Consider the following 15793-nt stretch of genomic DNA (forward strand, 5'->3'; position numbering starts at 1 on the left):
AGGATGTCACATGCAATTTCCAGGTCCATACCTCAAAGTCTAGAATCACCATGGGGGGGACGTTAGCAATTCCATGTCCAGGCCATAACTCAAAGACTAGAATCACCAATGGGGGGCGTTAGCAATTCTGTGTCCTGGCCACATCTTTGTTACTCGTCCGTTAGCAATGGGGGGGACGTTAGCAATTCCATGTCTAGGCCATAAATCAAAGACTAGAATCACCAATGGGGGGCGTTAGCAATTCTGTGTCCTGGCCACATCTTTGTTACTCGTCTGTTAGCAATTCCGTGTCCAAAAGGATGTGTCACGCGCAATTTCCAGGTCCATACCTCAAAGACTAGAATCACCATGGGGGGGGGGCGTTAGCAATTCTGTTTCCGGGCCACATCTTTGTTACTCGTCCGTTAGCAATTCCGTGTCCGGGCCATAACTTGGTAACTAATAAAGCGATTTTCAAATAGCTTTATACAAATCATCACTACATTAAAAGGATGTGTCGCGCGCAATTTCCAGGTCCATACCTCAAAGACTAGAATCACCATGGGGGGCGTTAGCAATTCTGTGTCTGGGCCACATCTTTGTTACTAATAAAGTGATTTTCAAATAACTTTATACAAATCATCACTACATTAAAAGGATGTCACATGCAATTTCCAGGTCCATACCTCAAAGTCTAGAATCACCATGGGGGGACGTTAGCAATTCCATGTCCAGGCCATAACTCAAAGACTAGAATCACCATGGGGGGGGCGTTAGCAATTCTGTGTCCGGGCCACATCTTTGTAACTCGTCCGTTAGCAATTCCGTGTCCGGGCCATAACTTGGTAACTAATAAAGCGATTTTCAAATAACTTTATACAAATCATCACTACATTAAAAGGATGTGTTGCGCGCAATTTCCAGGTCCATACCTCAAAGACTAGAATCACCATGGGGGGCATTAGCAATTCTGTGTCCGGGCCACATCTTTGTTACTCGTCCGTTAGCAATTCCGTGTCCGGGCCATAACTTGGTAACTAATAAAGCGATTTTCAATTAACTTTATACAAATCATCACTACATTAAAAGGACCTCAAGCCGAATCTTCTTCGGGCGTATAATGCTCCGTTTCGCGGTGCTTTTGTTATGTAGTTGTTCATAGATCAATGTCACATTGGGGGGCATTTGTCACATACTTTGACAGCTCTTGTTCAATATTCTTTGAGAAACAAGCTATATTAATAACAAAGGTTAAACTCTTTTACTCAGGTGAGCGATTTAGGGCCATCATGGCCCTCTTGTTTTATGTATTATTTATTTATCATATGCATTGACAATTGATTATAATATCATAATATATTATTTATTCTTTTATTGTATGTATTCTAGATCATTAAATAAATATAAGTAAATATGCATTAAAATTTCTGTATGTAGTCTTAAATAATAAATGTTGATATTGTTAAGACCAAAATCCGCTGGACTTTAGACCAATATTCCCTGGAATTCAGACTAAAATCCACTGCAAAGCCTCTCAAAAGTATGGTAGCATGTATTTGTGTCTGTCTTTTACCTTAAAGGTTGTACCCACCAGGAATACTTTTTGTATCCTCTCAAAATTCAGACTAGGAAACTGACTTGAGGTTGAATATATAAGATTATGTTTTTCATCATCTTCAGACAAATAGAAAATAGCTATCAGCTAAAATCTTATTCAACAATAAATGTTTGAGTTTGCTAAATATTAGCAGTACACATGGTATAAATCTTGTGAAACACATAGCAATAACGTGCTAAATAATGCACGTGAATCTAGGTAACTTGTAGTAGTAGAAGTCAAGTATCATCTTGGTTTATTACAGCAGAAGCAGTGATTACGAACTTCGTAATCACAGCCCCAGAAACAGAAGCGTTTTTGTTAAATCTCCCAGGTTGCGGAAACATGGCACATCGCAGGTGCGGATCCAGGAATTGATGTTAGAGGGGTAGTAACTTAGGGGCGCAACTTTTGACATGTGCTCCTCCCTCAGAACCGAAAGTATATGGCATAAACTGTTTTACGGGAATTTGGGGTTACTCCCTCATGTATGTAGTCGGAAATGGTGCATTATGAGCTTATTTTATTACCTTTGTTTCTCCGATATTGATGAAAACAGTAAACTTCGATTATTTTAGAGGTGGCGCACGCCGGGCGCTTAAACCGCTAGCGCTTCGACCAAATTCCTTGAGCTACACAGTCGGTCCAAGGCCAATTCCCCGCTATTTTGGCGCGAACACAAAACCATCGACTGTCCCCCCGGACCTGGGGTGGGGGGATGCTTACCATTGACTGGTGCATTACTTTAGCGACAGCGATAGGTTTTCATATTACTTTTTCCCTGTTTGAATGTAATATCTTAATTGTCTGTTAATATGTTCACTGATAAAACATTTGCGGCCTGGCACATTGCATCTCATTAGTCATGGCAGTATTCTTCAAGTTCAGGCTTCTTTTTTTCAAAATTCAAAATGTTTATTTTCTAACCCATTCATTGATTTAACAACACCATATTCACACATTCTCATTTACAAGAGGTTTGATAGTGATAAATCAAATGTGTAACGCATGGCACCATCACTCTGGTGAACGAGAATAATTTCATATAGCACAATGTACATGAAATAATGACAGTATGGCGAGTCGTTCCTTCACTATTTTTACCCATAAATACCATAAATTAAGCCTTTTCATACAATAGATCTCCATCACCTCTCCGACTCCTTTATAATTTGTGTAAATATATGAACATAATCATGTGGTCTTTAACAAAGATAGAAGTGTAAAAAAGTTTATATCTTCGACTTCAAAGAACTTCATTAATGCTAATTCTTGACCAAATTTTAGTTGCCTTTAACCTTGAAAATAATCGGTTAAATGGCAAGATGTTTGTAATCAAGCTTAACGACAGCGTTTTTGTGACATTGATGAAAGATGGATTTTTTTGTTTGTCTTTTTTTCAATCGGATAAAAAATTGTACTAGTATCTGATACAGGGTTAATGAAGCAATACGATGGTTAGACGTCATGCTAACCATTGTATAGTATAACAGCGATGAGGAATATGGATAAGTCGACAGTTGACAGGTAAGGACATTGTAAGAAGTGTCATTTTGCTAATTTTTGCTTTAAATATGGCAATATTTTTCTTTATTCCCATTTCCTACATGTTCCCATTACAAAATCTTACCTGTCCTTCCAATTGGAAATTTCCCATTTTAAAACTGAACTTTATTCTCCAATTGGAATTTTCCCATTAACCAAATATTCCAATTGGAATTTTCCAATGTTCATACTTTCCCACTTTGAATGTGGGAATCCTCCAATTGGAAAGATTCACTCATGGGAAGGATTCGCAAACAAATGCCTTAAATGAATCTATCGGTTCTTCATTTTTAATGAATATATTATTTTTCATGTAGTGAGTGTAAAATATTCTTAATTAAACAGTAAATTTCAATTTTAAAAATTATGTTCCAAATTCTCCCACAATTTTAATAGAGCCAGTTTTCCAATTGGAAAAGCTTGAAAAAGCCATTTTCCAATGGGAAGGCCATTTTCCAATGGGACTCCCATTGGAAAAGTTGACTTTAAATGCCAAAAAAACATATTTCTAAATTAAATTTCAGGAAACAAAAAATATCTCTTATTAGTATTACCTAACACATTTTAAAAATACAAAAATAAAAAACATTGGGTGAAAAATAAAAAAAATAAGTTTGCAAAAATTCCGGATTTGCAAACTTAATCCGGATGCTGTTATTACATAATATAATTTAATAATATATAATTTTCTTATATATTTTTGACATTTTAAAAAAAAAAAAATTTCTTTCACTTTCAATTTAATGTTTGGAAATAGTTCCAAATGATGGTAACTAATGAATGAAAGCCTCACTTTCAATTCCAAAGTATAAATGGAGGGATTTTTAAACATAGGAAGCAGACCCAGGAGGAACTGTTGAAGAACCAGCCAGACAGCCCCTCCCCCCCCCCACCAAGCTGCCCACCAGGCCGAGCTGTACTTGGTGTTTGCCAACATGCTGTAATTTGTAAGTACTTCAAGATTATATAATGGAAAATTGTATCCAAACTGAAGTACAAAGTGAGTAAGTTTGGTCATAAAAGCCCATTGAGACTGTTTGCTCCATTCCTAAATGAATTTCTTTCATGTTGTCAATCATTTCTGATGTGGCTTTGATAATAATATTATTTTCTAATGAAACTGCTGACTTGTATCAGTCTTTGGTCTGTATTGTGCATCTATTCACACATTTTGTTTGCTCTTTTAAGCAAACATTACATTCATTGCAAATTCTATAAGCAATTAAACAAAACTTACTGCACATAGGATGCAGAATGATGTTTTATTTAGTGTGAATATGATTTTCAGCTTATGGACAAGAAAACATCTACTTCAACAATCACAGCAACGCAATGAGATCCCAATTTTAAAGAAATAATACCACCTTTCATTTTTTCATTAATTCATACTATCAATCATTCATATATATTCATTAATTCATTCATTTATTCAGTTTATTCATTGAAAAACTTGACATTTCTCAAGGCAAAAGAAATAAAAAGTGAGCAGCTTTCATAAAGAATAGAGCCTTTTCCCTTCATGCATTAAAAAACACAACCTCATTACATTATAAATGTTTTAAAAACCCTAATTTATTGCTTATTTTAATAGCCAGCCTGGTTGCTGTAGCCACAGAGGAATTTTCAAGGACAAGAACCAGTGCTGGTAAAACTGTGGTCTCGTGTGGTTTTCCATACCGGCTCTCGGCAAGGATTTTCAAGAAAGGAATACCATCTCCAAGTAAGAAGAAATTCTAAGCATGTCTGGTTTGAATGCTTTCAAAATGCATCTGGGACTACTCAATAAGATGAGATTTACCTTTGAGTTGTTAAAAAGTGATTGCAAAATGTCCAAAAGCCTATATAGTTATTAAATTTGTCCTGAAAATCTTTGAATTCATGAACTTATCTGCACATTTATCACATTTATGACTATATTAAAGGTTGTGCAATCCTCAAATGAGTGTTTACATGCCTTTTTCAAACTTAAACAGTAGTGGCAGATAATTTTTTTTGTGTAAAACATTGCTTTTGTGTCTTGCTTGCAGATCATAATGTGCCAATAAGCTCCAGTTAGCTGCAGCCTTTTCCCCAGGCGGTATTCCTGCAATCTGAATCCAGGAGATGCAGCTCTGAATCCAATATTTCAGAAGAATGAAGATGTTTGTCAACTCTGTAGTACTTGTTTGTGTGTAAATGATTCCAATGAGTGAGATTTATAGCAAATCAGGTGTAAATAAGCATTTTATAGACAATGGTGAATTGCTGTACTCTGAATTTAATGCCAAATCTAGCCTTCAAAACAGATTATTAATGTATTTTTTTTAAATAGGCATAATAATGCTATATCTGCATTTTCTACATCATGTAGCCACCTCATACATGAAAACACTATCAGTTGTCATGAATCTTTAAGTTTTGGTGTGTGTTTTTGCCATTTCCTTTGTTGCGCCATTTGTCCAGGAAGCCAACAATTTGGCATATAGTGTTGTTTAGACTGTCTATTAACACATGATCACTAAATTTCTTGTGTTAAACTGAACAGTTCTGTTACCTTTGTATATAAGTGGACCAGAAAAGCAAACTTTTGACAAGTTGAGGCATTTCAGTTTGGCTCTATGTCATTTTTTATATAAAACACTAAGCCGATGAAGTGAAAAAAAACTTATTTTGCTTAGAAAAAAATCTTAAAAGAGTAGGCAGTCCGTTTTGGTGGTGCTGTTCTATAGACACCATTAAAAGCTACAAGGAAAACTTTACTTGGTAAAATTATTCCAATGCATAAGGAAATAATGGCTCTTCAAAGGCTTGCGGCTTAACATTTGAGGGAAATGGCTGTTTCTGCTTTTTATGAAAATACCACAGGTGCTAATACTTGTCTGATTCATTTAGTGTTTGATATATCATTGCCAAACTTTCAGTATGTGTTGCATATAGCCTGAAGCTGAACTATAGGAGTTTTGAAGTCTGTTTCTGTAAAAATGTTGCTTAAATAGGCTCAAGGCCACAGTTATCTGCCCCCCGTTGACCAAGATCCTGGTGTGAATACAGAAAAAAGAGTGCTTGTGTTCAAGTATCAATATTTTATTAAAATTGAATGAAAAAGAAGCAAAAAATGTTCTTTTTGCAGAGAACTTAACTGAATTTGACACTCTATTGCAGAAATTGATAGTTTTCAGTGTAAATATTGGAAAAATCATAGCTTGTGGAAGTCTGAAAATTAGTTGTTTGTAGCCAATTGACTCCTTGGCGGAAGGGTTATGTATTTGAACTCAATTTTGACAGTCGGGTCAATGGTCAACATGTTTTTTTCTTGTGATATTTTGTGTCTTGAATTGTTCTAGAGATGCCATGTCCTTGTTTTTCAATTGGGATGTGTATAAAGTAAAAAGCCAGGATAGTGTCTATATGAAACATATAGTAAAACTATCTGTGGTCGTATGTCATATATGAACCATTGTTGGAAACGCCGCCTTACAAATATACTGTTTTAATATGTAAACGAACAGTAAATTCATGGTATGTGACGATACTATATGATTGGAACACTTTTAACAATCTCAAAAACGTCTTTAACCTTTGTGTTTTAACGCTGCATGGACCACACTCAGCACGAAAATGATGTCCATTAACGTTTTATCAACCAGGGCATTGAATGGACGACTGAGTTATGAGTTAATTTCCAAAGGCATTAAGAGGTCAGATCGCCGTAAGTTCTCTTGTCTGGATAGTACGATAATATCGGGAACTTGGAAATGGATTCCTTGTGGTGTAAACTGAGCTTTTCGGTCTTCGTCGTCTTTCAATGATAAATTCTGCTGTCGCTCGTACCCACTAGGAACCAAATGACCTCGTTTTGTCAGTAAGACGATACCAAGTTGATTCCAGATTTAGCGTCAGGTTTCTGGCCCTGATTTCTCGAAACTTCTCAAGTTTCACAGACTTAAGTAGCTTATTTTGTTTAGCTAAATATCTCACTTTTACCTGATTTTGAAAAATAAAACTTACCTTTTCGTGATTATCATACAGTCAAAACACTTCGAAAAAAAGCAAATATTTCAATAATTATTGAAGAAAATATAGTGAGCCTAGCTTGATAATTTTATAATAGACTTATAAATACGCCATTCAACAAAAGACAGTAGCGTGATTAATTAATTGATTGCTTAATTGGTTGATTGCTTAATTGATTGATTGATTTGATTGATTGATTGATTGATTGATTGATTGATTGATTGATTGATTGATTGATTGATTGATTGATTGATTGATTGATTGATTGATTGATTGATTGATTGATTGATTGGTATGACCACGGAACTTGGCATTTGAATCGTGGGGACAACTGAGGTTTCCATATGCTGTAATCAATAGGTCTGGTAAAAGTTGACATTGGCGTTAAATGAATTCACTGACCGAAACAGGAGCAAATGTCACAAAATGCCGCATTTCCTCTGCCAGACACGGTCCACGGCAGGAAATATTACTATGACAACAATAATTGCATTGAAACACTTATCTATTTCCGCCTAAATGAACACATGTCATTATTACACACTGACGGTGTCAAACAATGCCGAGAGTCTCCGAAGAACGGAGTCCTTAATGTAATAATTGACCGGTATCCTGAAAAATATGTTAGGCTTACTTTAAAATATTACTTTTACTTTACATGTATTACCTGCTTTAACAGTTAATTTCGCATTATTATTATTATTATTATCACAAAACAAACACCAACGCGGTGTAACATTTTATGGAAAGTATTTATCATCAAGACAAAATATGAAAGAGTTTCTCCGTTTGTCAAAAACAATAAGACTTGCAAAGTAAGGCATACTTGGTTATGGACATTTTATCAGGGTTGTCTTTTTTACGACAGACAAAGGAACAAACGTAACTTCATGTTATTCACGCCAGGAGCTCATATCGGGTGTAAATAAATAAATGAGTTTTATATGAACTAAGTTCTTATAAGATACAGTGCAACCCCTAAATATTGAGTTAGACCTAATCACGTTTGAACCCGAACCTTTTTGCTTTTGGACGAGGAGCACGCGTCTAATGTTGCGTCTTGAAACTGCGCCTCTATAAATGTGCAACGGATCTTTATCTGCATACAGTATTTGCATGACATCTATTACAATGTAAACATAGTTTACTTCTCCTGAAACTGTGCTATCTCTAAATGTACACTTTACTCGATTAAATCATTTAAGCAGTGTTCCCTATCAAATAGATGGATTTCAGATGACCTAAAATAGATTCTGCATATCACTAACAGCAATGTTTAGCCCCCAGCTAGTACACGAGGTCAACGTGTACTAGCTGGGGGCAAAATATTGCTGATAAGCCCCTCCAGGTTAATACATTATATAGTACAAATGGTTCAATGGTCTAGTTTACATGATAGAACGTAATGGTTTGAGTCATTTAAACAAGTCAATTTATCAGATTATGCAAAGTAATTATCCTCCAGTAATGTAGCAATATATATTCCGTTGGAGCAGGAACTTTACCTGATCCTTACAAAATAACTGCAAGTATAACGGAGTAAATCAAACAGTGTAGCAGTTCATGTTCAGAGAGACAATGACTTTCTTGAAAGATTAACAATAAAACTACTGAAAGGGATAATAAAGAAAATTAAGTCAAACTTAAACTATTTTCAGTATTTGTCTTTTCATACAGTATATAAACAGAAAAGAGTGAAAATAAAAAATCGTAATTTTGGCAGTTTATATCGATAAACATAAAATAAACAATAAGGAACACAAATATTTGCTTTGCGTTTCTTGTTAGATGTAAGCACCTAGTTCTATGTAATGATTGAAAGCATCAAATTGTCATTCAATAAAGTAAGTTGATCAACAGGAATACTCGAGTCCAGTAAATTTTTCTGGACGGTTCATTGCCAGAAAGTTGTTTTTTGCCCGGCGAATGAAGGAATCCTAAGTACAGTGTCGGAGGCTGCCATTTCCTCGGCAATAAGGACCCCCTTTCTGTCAACTATTCATTACCCGGGGCAAAAGGATGGACATATATCCTGATTCCAAAGCTATTTGATTGTCCGACAAACGTCCACTCCATCCATCAGTAATCAAAGTTACTGCTCCCGTTGGCGATATAGATATCAAATATTTTATTGTATTGTTATGTTTGTAGTTGTTCCAAGTGTGTGCTCTTTTGTAAGATTATGCGGCCTTTCAATAAAAAATAAAAAAATAATAGATTATTGAAATCACTTTGTTGTAACCAGGTTCAAATGCCTCAGGTATATTTTATCGTGCCACCTCCCTCTCTGGCCAAATAATTAATTGTTTCAAACATTTAGCTAAACTTGGTACCCATGTGTTCCAAATTCGAGGAACTGTTGCCCCCGAAAGTGTTAAGCTATATGATATGTCTTTGTTTGAAAGACCAAATCCAATTTTCATTAGGACAATCATGAGGTGGTCTTTGAGTGAAAGTCTTTTTTTTTTCAAAGTGACACTCTGATTCAAAATCAATACATGCCCATATAACAAACACAAATTTTGACTGATAAACCTTTAACTTCTTACTAAATGATGCATTTATGAAAACCATTCAAAACTGATGACAAGATTGTAACCGTGTATTTAATATCTGAAACGCAAACATATTAAATGATTGGTGAGTGCTAAAAAACTCACTGCGATCTATTTTTGTCTAATTAGGTAGAAATCCCTTGTTTTCTGCACCTTTCTTTCAAACTCAACTCGGTATCCTTCATGAGAACCATTGTTTTCGATATGTATTGATCTTTTTTTGGTATATCAAAACATTTAATTTAATTGTGGCAAATCTTATTTGGGAGAAAGAGTGCAACTTAAAGTACATAGGGTTCTAACTGAGTATATATCCACAAAATTAAATCACGGGATATACCTGTAAAAATGTCACCTTGGTGTTGTACATATTGTCATATATTACCCCAGAATCATTTTTTTCTGTATTGTCTGCAACAGCCTACATATGTATTCAATGTGTCTACTCAATGGGCATTTAGGAAATCTGTGCAAAGATATTCCCTTTTCTTTGTTTTGTCTATTTGCACACCCAACAACACATAATCTATTAACCATTTCACCATTTTTACTTACGGAAAACATGTATAAGCTGACCATACAAACACCAATATATTGAATTTACTACTGGGGGCTTATCAGCAGCAGAGCGTTCTTGCCCCCACTAAATAATTCATGAGCTGTTCAGTCAGCCATGGTGTTAGTGAAATCCATCTATAGGGAAATGCATTTTATTTAACACAAACTAACAGTGTATATGTTCTTTTAGAAAGTTTGATCAAAGGAAAAAGCTTTTAAAAGGAGAATCGTGAAAAAGATTGCAATATGCTCGCTCTTCAACGAATAATTATTTTATCAGAAGTATTTTGCTAATGGTTAATATAAAAGCATACCGAGAACATGTGTTGATAAACGATGGACCGCTGTCATCCAAAAACAGTAGATATTTTAAACTGAGATGAAGTGTTATGTTCATTAGTGAACTATGTTTTAATGTTTTGTAAGTGGTGCATGTGTTGTTTTGCATGCGATATGTCTATAATGATTTTATACCCTATGTCTGCGTTGTTTTGTTTGGGCTACTAGTATGTATGTGGTGTTTTGTATGTGTTACGTCTGTGGTGTTTTGTATGCAATATATCTGTGATATTTTGTATGTGCTATGACTGTCTTGTTTTGTATGCGCTATGTCAGTGATGTTTTTATGCGCTATGTCTGTGTTGTTTTGTATGCGCTATGTCTGTGTAGTTTTGTATGCGTTATGTCCGTGAAGTTTTGTATGCGTTATGTCTGTGTAGTTTTGTATGCGTTATGTCTGTGTAGTTTTGCATGCCTTATGTTTGTGTTGTTTTGTATGCGCTATGTCTGTGTTGTTTTGTATGCGCTATGTCTGTGTTGTTTTGTATGCGTTATGTCTGTGTAGTTTTGTATGCGTTATGTCTGTGTAGTTTTGCATGCCTTATGTCTGTGTAGTTTTGTATGCGTTATGTCTGTGTAGTTTTGTATGCGTTATGTCTGTGTTGTTTTGAATGCGTTATGTCTGAGTAGTTTTGTATGTGCTATGTCTGTGTTGTTTTATATGCGCTATATCTGTGAGGTTTTGTATGCGCTATGTCTGTGTAGTTTTGCATGCCTTATGTCTGTGTAGTTTTGTATGCGTTATGTCTGTGGAGTTTTGTATGCGTTATGTCTGTGGAGTTTTGTATGCGCTATGTCTGTGTAGTTTTGCATGCCTTATGTCTGTGGAGTTTTGTATGCGTTATGTCTGTGGAGTTTTGTATGCGTTATGTCTGTGTAGTTTTGCATGCGTTATGTCTGTGAGGTTTTATATGCGTTATGTCTGTGTAGTTTTGTATGCGTTATGTCTGTGTTGTTTTGAATGCTTTATATCTGTGCAGTTTTGTATGCGTTATATCTGTGTAGTTTTGTATGCGTTATATCTGTGTAGTTTTGTATGCGCTATGACTGTGTAGTTTTGTATGCGCTATATGTGTGAGGTTCTGTATGCGCTATGCCTGTGTAGTTTTGCATGCCTTATGTTTGTGGAGTTTTGTATGCGTTATGTCTGTGGAGTTTTGTATGCGTTATGTCTGTGTAGTTTTGTATGCGTTATGTCTGTGTTGTTTTGAATGCGTTATGTCTGTGGAGTTTTGTATGCGCTATGTCTGTGGAGTTTTGTATGCGTTATGTCGGTGGAGTTTTGTATGCGTTATGTCTGTGTAGTTTTGTATGCGCTATGTCTGTGGAGTTTTGTATGCGTTATGTCTGTGGAGTTTTGTATGCGTTATGTTTGTGTTGTTTTGTATGCGCTATGTCTGTGTTGTTTTGTATGCGCTATGTCTGTGGTGTTTTGCATGCGTTATGTCTGTGTAGTTTTGCATGCCTTATGTCTGTGGAGTTTTGCATGCCTTATGTCTGTGGAGTTTTGTATGCGCTATGTGTATGTTGTTTTGTATGCGCTATGTCTGTGAGGTTTTGTAAGAGCTATGTCTGTGAGGTTTTGTATGTGTCATGTCTGTGTAGTTTTGCATGCCTTATGTCTGTGGAGTTTTGTATGCGCTATGTCTGTGAGGTTTTGTAAACGCTATTTCTGTGAGGTTTTGTATGTGTCATGTCTGTGTAGTTTTGCATGCGCTATGTCTGTGTTGTTTTGTATGGGTCATGTCTGTGTTGTTTTGTATGCGCTATGTGTATGTTGTTTTGTATGCGCTATGTCTGTGTTGTTTTGTATGCGCTATGTCTGTGGTGTTTTGTATGCGCTATGTCTGTGTTGTTTTATATGCGCTATGTCTGTGTTGTTTTGTATGCGCTATGTGTATGTTGTTTTGTATGCGCTATGTCTGTGGAGTTTTGTATGCGCTATGTCTGTGTTGTTTTGTTTGCGCAATGTCTGTGAGGTTTTGTAAGCGCTATGTCTGTGAGGTTTTGTATGCGCTATGTCTGTGTAGCTTTGCATGCCTTATGTCTGTGGAGTTTTGTATGCACTATGTCTGTGTTGTTTTGTATGTGTCATGTCGGTGATATTTTGCATGCGCTATGTCTGTGTAGTTTTCTATGCGCTATGTCTGTGTTGTTTTGTATGCGCTATGTCTGTGTTGGTTTGTATGCGCTATGTCTGTGTTGTTTTGTATGCGCTATGTATGTGAGGTTGTTTATGTCTTCGATGAATGTTATTACTGAGTGTGTAGTGTTGTATGCGGTGTATATCTGTTTTAGTGTCTGCTTAAATTTAATTTTTAGTACCATTTAACAGCGTCATTGTAAATTGTTTATCTACTGTGGTTTTTAATGCATTTTTGAATATAAAGATTCTGTATTTTGTGAAAAAACATTCTACGAAACTAACTTTATCTTATATATAAGTGATTGCTTCAAGGTCCTGGAAAGACGAAAATCGTTGAATTCTCATTTCGCCTGACAGGCATATGACCAGGACAAACACCCGCCAAAAAACCGTCTACAAATAACAATGAAGCATTTGGTTGAAGTATTGATCCGGAGAACTTGCAATTTTATATTTCCATTCGTCATAATGACAGAAGAAGTAATAAACCATTGCCAATTATTTCGTTATTTTGTACATTGACTTAACGCAAGTTAAGGGGCGAATTAAAAACAAAAGGAGTGTTATTCACTCTATGAGCTCGTGTCTTTTGTCAGTAAGACAATCCTATTTACCTTATTTATTCATTTATAAAAGATGTTTTCGGGATATTCTGGCAATAACACAGTGCACTGTTTTCTTGGCTGCGCAATGTCTGTGATGTTTTGTATTATGTGTATACTGCTCGTAAAGATGTACACTTTGGATGCCTGGTAACCAGGAATATTTGGTTTTGCTGTTATCCCAAACGAGTTTAGGATTACATGAAGAATATGTAAATATATTAAGGAACGAAATATCACAAAAAGAGCTTTCTTGATGTTAAAGGGTTGCAAAATTGGTATTTTCATTTATATATACGGCTGATCTTAAGAACAGAAACTAAACTTGAAATCTTTCTTGTCAATTTAGTCTACATGGGATCTAAACTTAGGGCGTTTTTGTTGCTACCAAACCAGTTTCAGTTTTGGTTTCAATTGTTTCAGCAGTTACGAAACCGATTTTTATAGTTTTCTTGTAGTAAGTAACAAATGCATGGTTTTGTGTACATTTTCAACAACATGGCGGAGCTACTGTAGCTACTGAGCTACACAATTACTAATGTAACCTTTTCATTTAGCTCATTTGCCCAATGTAAGGCATTGATATCAAAAAGGTTGAGTTTCAACAAACAAGGTTGATTACTATCCGCCATGTTGTTTTCGAAGTAAACTAGTTTTCGGATGGAACGAACCGATGAAACCGCCTCCGGTAGGGGTTTCGACAGTTTCAAAAACCGGTTTCGGTTTTCGTTAAAAAACTATTGAAACTGGTTTTGGTTCAATTTGAAACTATTACAACAAATACACAGTTCATGAAACCGATATAAAACCGAAACCAGTTTATTACCAACCCAACAAAAACGCTCTTAGTTATACTGCCAATTGGTTAATAAAAATACAAGCATAACTGCTCATCGTGTTTCTTAATAAGCGACACAACTCAACAAGTACATAAACTTCATTACCCAAACCGTAGGCTTTGATTTTCAAAGAAGTGGCTGTGAGGTGTTATTAATTATGTTTTCAATCGTTAACACAGAACAATCATAGAAATAAAAATGCAATTAAAAGCGACACCACTCAACATGAACTTCATTACCCAAACCGTAGGCTTTGATTTTCAAAGAAGTGGATGTGAGGTGTTATCAATTATGTTTTCAATCGTTAACACAGAACAATCATAGAAATAAAAATGCAATTGAACAAACACTAATGATTATGCAATAGGATTCTAATTTAGATATTCATTGCGTGTATTGACGGAGGTCATATAATTGTACCTGTGTTGTCATGTAATTGGCAAATAAGCCAGTGAGGGTACTTTTTCGTGTTGCGCGTTTATCTCCCTTACTTAGAATTATGCCATTTTAGCAATGAAAATGTGTTACTGAGAAATTTGTATTTCCTTTAGAATTAAGACTAGTTTTGGGTTACCCACAGAGTAAGTTCCTATTTAATTCATTCCATTAATATTTGATAAATCAAATTTCTTAAGCTGATATTTTCTACATTTTCTGTAAATATTTATTTTCATGTTTGTTTGTAGGCAGGGGTCATCCATGTAAATTCTTGTTTTTCATTTAAACTATTGGTAAGTGTTTGCTTTATCAGTTAGGTATATTTAAAGTTTCTAGGCATTAACTGCATTAATCTACCAGTCCAGATTTAGACTAGGAAAACTAGGCATTTTAACTAAGTAAACTTGTCTTTGTAGTTATATTTTTTTCTGTAGGTTATTTTGCTTTTTTAAATATGAGTTTTGTTTGTTGTAGATTTCTACCTTCCCATGGGAAGTTTGTATTGGAATAAACATAGAAACGGTATAGTACCTATACAGATAAGCACTTCAAGGTCAATGCATTAATATTTCACCAAGTGCAAAACGTCATAGTGACTACGCCAAGGTGTAATTATATCTATGAAATATCAAGATATATATATATTAAAATAACACACGGCTTAGTATTGAAACATTTATATTTCATTGTAAATTACCATTTAAATTAGTATAAACGGAACTATCAATACTAATAATATAAAAGAAGAATGCTGCATGCTCAATTATCGCCTGATTCATTTTTGCAACATTAGACTAAAATTTCAGTGCGTTTAGATAGCTTTAAAACTAAGCTAATGTGTCGGCGATTGTTCTAGCGGAGGCTGTAGACTATGCTCTTTAAATAGATATTTTCAATATCATTTAGTGTTACATCCGATTTGAACATAACATGAAGCGAATTTATGTTGTTTTCACGTAAACAATTCAACGGTATACATAAACACTTACTAACAATATCGTGTCAAAAGTTTTCAGCAATTTTGTTTTTCGTAAACGGGGTTCCTAACGGCTCACGTGTCTAAGTTAGAATATTTCAAATGCTTATAAGTGTGATCTTTTTCCGTATAGTTAACAAGTTCGCATGACAGGAAGATATTAACTGACTTGGCTGTGAATTGTTGTCATGATAGAAAAAACAAAACCTAAATATTTAACGTTAAG

The sequence above is a fragment of the Mya arenaria genome, chromosome 7 (genome assembly GCF_026914265.1).
Source record: "Mya arenaria isolate MELC-2E11 chromosome 7, ASM2691426v1".
Classification (NCBI taxonomy): Eukaryota; Metazoa; Mollusca; class Bivalvia; order Myida; family Myidae; genus Mya; species Mya arenaria.